Below are 6,000 nucleotides of genomic sequence, written 5' to 3'. Positions count from 1 at the left end.
ACAAGAGACAGGCAAACTGTTTTCCAAAATAGTTTAGAAAACCATTTTCCATGCCCACCCGGGGGTGGTTCCAGGTCCTCCACTCCCTCATCGGCACTTAGGATTGTTAGTCGTTTTCATTTTAGCCACGTTAACAGGTGGACAGTAGCATCTTCTCGTGAATTTAATGCGCGGTTTCCCTCATGATTAAGGACGTTCGCCTCCGTTCATGTGCCGACTGGCTATCTGTGTATATTCTTGGATGAAGTGTTTATTCAAATCTTGGCCTCACCTCTTTTTTTTAACAGACTTGTCACATCATTAAAAGGGCTCCCTCACATCCGGGGAAATTAGCAAACTCATGTTCTGAACGCAGCTCAGAACACGGGCCAGGACAGAGCCCACTTAGTCAGCAGTGGGCTCTCAGCTCAGGGATAGGAACGTCTGCATGTCATGTCCTCTCCTCACCCCCAGACTCACTTCACAGGCTGCACTAAAGTGAGACCCAGCCTCAGGCCAGCCAAGGGGAGGCAGTGTGTCAGGCTGCAGCCAGGACATGCCCTGGCCCCATCCTCCCCCCGGCAGGCACCGGGCACAGAGTCCCCTAACCAGGTAGGGTAACAGCACCTGGAAAGGGGAGTGGGAAATACATGCAAAGCTTTCAGCCAAGTGCGCATTGCTCACTGAGTGTCAACTATCATTATTATAACCGAGTAATTCAGAATTTGATTAAAATGTTCTTCAGTCTGGAGCCGGATGTCTGGACCCCCAAGCTAGAGACCGATGCAGGTATCCTGGGTGTCCCGGGGTCCCCCAGCCCCGTCCCTCTCTGGGAAGCAGTGCTCAGCACCCAACACTGCCCGCAGGACACTATGCCCGTGCCCCTGGCCGGACTCTGAGGGTTTCTGTTGGTGTCACCTGCTGTCTCTCGCTCAGTGGCCTCAAGCAGTCCTGCATCACACACACACACACACACACACACACACACACACACTCATACACATGCTCTGTGCCTCTATCCCTCCATCAGAAACAGCTCGTCCCCACCAGCTGCATTTCCCAGGAAGCGGTCCTTGTCTCTCTCCTTCCTCTGAACCCCCAGGGCCAGCATCTCCTGAGCAATGACTGTGGGCAATGCTTGCGAGGGCAGAGTTCAAGGCTGGCCTTTGGGGCGTGGGAGCAGGCCGCCTTGGCTGCACTAGGAGCGTGCACAGACATGCACACGGCGAGGACAGAGGGTGGCAGGGCTGTGCTGCCAAGCAGAGGACCCAAGCTGGCTCTGGGCCAGTGGGGAGACACAGAGGTTTAGTGCAGGAGGTGATGGGGGCAGGGAGCTGGGCAGCTGTGCAGGAGCTGGGCGGAGGGTTCACGTGGGGCCTGGGGTGGGTGTGGAGAGAGCGTGGGTTCAGAAGAAGCTGCTCCCAGCTGGGGTACCTTGGACAAGTCCTGAAGGCCCCCTGAGCCTCGCTTTTCCCCTCTGTGAAGTGGGGCTACTGATAGCTAGTCTGCCTCCAAAGAGAGCTGGGAGTCCAGTAACCCCAAAGGAGGACGTGCTGTTTAAACCAGGTCCACAAAGCCACAGGTCACGGCACAGGCACTAGAGGGTGTGGAAGGGAACATGGTGGCAGCAAGGTTGTGTCATGGCTTCCTGAGCAGAGATATGATGGGAACCCATCAGGGCAGAGACGGCGAGTACCGTGGCACCCAAGGCACCTTCTCCCTACGCCTGTGTTCCAGAGAGCACCCCTCCACACGCGCACCACACCGCCAGACCTCCCTTTTTATGTTGCTAATTCCACACGTAACAGATGGGGTTAGGCCAGGCCACGTACGTGCACACACGCTGCTCCCTCCCCGCTGAGGGTGGCAGAGTGGGCTGGCCCTTCCCGTTGTTCTGTGCGTGGCACACACGTGCTCAGCACCTTGAGTCCGTGTGTGTGTGGTTTCTGAGTAGATGTATTATTCCAACTTGCTTTTGTCACTTAGCACCAGGGCTTGCGGGGGCGGGGGACCATAGGAAAGTCCTCTGTGGGCAGCACCAAATGTCACAAAACCACCCCACTGCTGAGTGGGGTGTGGGTTCTCGCAAACCTCACTCAAGACAAAGAAAGGCCTAGGAACAATAGCAACATATTTCTGAGGTGTTGATTTCATAAACTGTCCCGAGTTGGCCGGAATGTCAATCCAAGCACTCCAACTTTCCAGCTGAGGAAACGGCGAGGTCCAGGGGCCGTGTCTAGGTCGCCCCTCAGAGGGCAGTCAGACCCCTAGGGCCCTGCTCGCTGATGAGACGGGGCATTGTTATGGTGACCCTAACTCTTCTATTTTGAGATTTGGATCTCTGGTATTCATAGGAAATATGTAGGAAACAGGACCATTAATATTCGGCAGAAAGGAAGCGAAGAAAGAAAAGAAAGCTTTCAAAAAGTCCCAAGCTAAGTCACACTTGTTAAATCGAATGACACCAGAGAGACAACTCTCAAAATAGAAGATTTAATGCCACCATTACCATCCCCGTCTCATCACTCGCCACTACCGAACGAAGCGTCTCTGCTCAAAGGAAGGCGTGGCTTCAGCGCCCATGGATGGCCCTGGCCTGCACCTCAGGGAGGGCCGCACATCGGTGACTTTCTGAGTCTCTCCTTTCTACATTAACTGACATTCCGAGAGGAAGAGCTTCCCTCAGCCCTGCGATGCATGGGGCGTCTCCTAGAACGGGGCCGTGTGCTCCTCCAGGGGTGGGCACGGGGCTTCTCTCTCTCCTCTCTCCTTCTTCCCTTCTTTCTTCCCTCCATGTCTTTTTCTTTGCTTTCGTGATGAGCCCAGCGGGCCCGGGCATGTGTCCTGTCCTTTGTGCTCGGTGACAGTCATTTATGCTTTTTGATGCCCCGATTGCCCCAGAGAGCCTTGGGCACCTCCTTCTTCTGGCACAAGAGTCCCATAAGCACTTCCTACTGCCCCCACCCGACCTAGCACCAGCCAGCGTCCTGACGTGGGCCAGGGATTCAGAACCCAGGATCTGGCTCTCGGGGTGCTCCCTGCCATGGAGGTGACCACTCCACTGTACAGAAGAAAGATGACACCAGAGAGAGGCTATGGGTTGGCCAGGTGGCACCGCGGGGGCGAAACTCCAACTGTCCGCTCAGGCTTTATGGAGTGGGGGTGAGGGTCAGTTCTAGGCATGCGTCCTGCAAATGCCGAGGTCCTCCCAAGGGAAGGGGGGCCTCGCTAGGCCCGTTTTCATATTCTTGGTCTCACCCCTGTGGTCAGGGCCTTAAACCCAGACGATGAGTAATTTCAAGTGCACTGGAAAAGGCCAGACACAGAAACAGAACTGCCCACCCACCAGTTGATGCCTAAAATTCCACCATTCATTCCTAAACGTCAAGATTTAGATCCCCATTTGAGTACAACCTCCCTGCGGAGTTCACTTTATAAGCCTTCAGAGGTTCCCAAGAACAGACTGTCACTCAGGTGACAGACATAACCCTGAAGTGGCTGGGCCCTGAGGTTGGAGAGAGAGGGGCCACCTGCACTGGGGAGGAACCTGGAGACCTAGGCAGACTTTGGGGGCTGTCCAGGTTTGGGCACCACTTCAGACATGTGTTACCATCTGGCAGCCCCAGGCCCCTGCCCACCCACTGCTCTAGGAAAAAAATACATCACCCCCTGCAACCTGCAGCCCCCCGCAGGGGGCTCCTGGGGCTGGACGCAGAGCCCCCGGCTTCTGCTGAGGCACAGAGGCCCTTTATGGCTGCAATACATTGGACTCGTGATGGGCAATGAAGAAACCATGTGTTTCCTTTCCCTGGAACTCCCAGAGCCTCCAGGGCCCAACAAGGCACGAATGGAAATGTTATTCTCTGACAGAGTCGAGAGACAAGGAGCGAAAACATCAAGGCAGCCAGGAGTGGTGGTAGGTGGGGGGTGCGTGTGTGTGTGCATATGTGTGTGTGTGTGTATGTGTGTGTCTGTGTATGTATATCTGTGTCTGTGTGTCTCTGTGTGTGTCTGTGTGAGTCACTATGTGTGTGTGTATATGCGTGTCTGTGTGTGTATATCTGTGTGTGTGTGTATGTGTGTGTGTGTTGGGAGCCCTCACTTGGGCCAGCATCTGCTTTGAGGAGGGTCCCCAAAAGACTTGAGGGGGCGACAATCTTTGAGACAGGCTCAGCCCACCCCTACATGCCGCCCTTCCCACCTGTCCCCCTGATATCCAAATACCTTTGAGGACAAAAAGGGTCTATCCCCATTAACAGAATTTAGCAAAGCTTTGTTTTCAGTTCCTGGGGGAGCTATTTCTGTTTGAGGCAGGACAACACTTGGATGTATTAACCACAGGGCTTTGTTTTCTGTCTTGGGGGTTTGGGGCCTTGATGCTGCCCCATCATTTGGCAGGGGGTTCTTTTAGATTGGCTGTCCTCGGGGTGGGGGCCACCCAGCAAGGAACCAAGCTCACACGGAGGCTTTGCTTCCACGCAGGCTGCTCGGGGTGGAGGCCAGGCTTTTCAGAGAGGAAGTCTTGGCTTGGGGTTTTGCTTGTGGTTCTCCAACGCCCAAAGGACAAGGGTTAGACAGAATGAATGCAGAGCGAGTGACACACAGTTTGCCCAGGAGGGGATGTCAGGTGGCCGCTTTCTGAGTCCCTCAGCTTGGCCAAGACGGTGCACGTACCAGAGAAGAGCCACGGAGCCTGCAGGCCATGGAGGGGATGGCCTGGTCCCGCCAGGTATCACATCACGCTAGGCGAGCTGGTTATGCCTCAATGTGGGGCCCAGGCCACTCCAGCTGTGCCCTCCACTGTCCCCAGGCTGTCCCAGGTTCTCGCGACGGAAGAGGGAGCAGCTTCCATCACTTCGGTGCTCCGAGCAGCAGAATGGAGGAAGACGCAGGAGGGCAAAGGCCATTCCACACACGTGTTTCGGGAGACTTCTCCATCACCACCTCACAGCACTCTGGCCAGAACAAAGTCACCTGGCCATACCCAGGTGCCAGGGAGGCTGCGACAGGTGGTCTTATTTTAGGAGGCCATGTACCCACTCAGTCAGGAGTTCTGGGAGGTGGTGAAGGGATAGGGGCAGGTGACCAGTGACCTGGGCTGCAGCAGGTCTAGGCAGGAGATGCTCAGAGCCAGCTCTGCGAGGCTCCTGCCCCAGCAAGACACTGGAGGGCACCTGAGCACACAGGGCTGAGCCTGCCACCATCTCTGCCACAGTGACATCTCTCCCCCAATTAATTCCGGTTCTCAGGAGCTTGTTTCTTGGCCCAGCCCTTCAGAGCTGTGCTGCTACAAAATAGCCATGACTTATCCATGACTGCTGAAATATAAACTTAAATTAACTAAAATTAAACACATTTTAACTCGGCTTCTCTGTTACACTCTCCACATTTCAGGTGTTCGATAGCTACAGGGGCTAGTGGTTACCACACAGGGAAGACACAGAACATTCCACCACAGCAGGAGCTTCTATGGGCAGCACTGCCCCAGAAGGATGAGGGACCAGAGTCCACAAGGTCCCATGGGCTGCAATGGCAGTGAGCCCCATTCAATGATCCAGCTTCTTCCCTCACCTCAATCCCTACTTCTGGTGACCAGCCACATCCTGCTCCTATCACATCAGCCAAGGGAATGGAGACTCTGCCTGATGCTGGGGTCCAAAGGCCAGCCAAGTCGTGTGTTCTCTGGGTAGCAGAAGAGACCAACAGGGAGAAGGAGGAAGATTAGGCCCTCAGGTGAGGACTCTGTGATACCTGATTGGGCAACGGGAGGCAAATCTCCCTGTACTTTCAGCTTCCTCATCCATCTACTCATCAACCCATCCATCCACCCACCATCCATCCATCCATCCATCCATCCATCCATCCATCCATCATCCATCCATCCATCATCCATCCATCCATCATCCATCCACCCACCATCCATCCACCCACCATCCATGCCATATTCCTGCCTTCTAGGCATTGTGGGTACAATAAAGAGTGGGCTATAGTCTCCCACCTCCATATGAAAACAACTAGCAC

Source organism: Rhinolophus sinicus, chromosome 13 (genome assembly GCF_057876585.1).
Source record: "Rhinolophus sinicus isolate RSI-liver-muscle chromosome 13, RSI-T2T, whole genome shotgun sequence".
NCBI classification, from domain to species: Eukaryota; Metazoa; Chordata; class Mammalia; order Chiroptera; family Rhinolophidae; genus Rhinolophus; species Rhinolophus sinicus.
Note: the sequence above shows the minus strand (reverse complement) of the source record.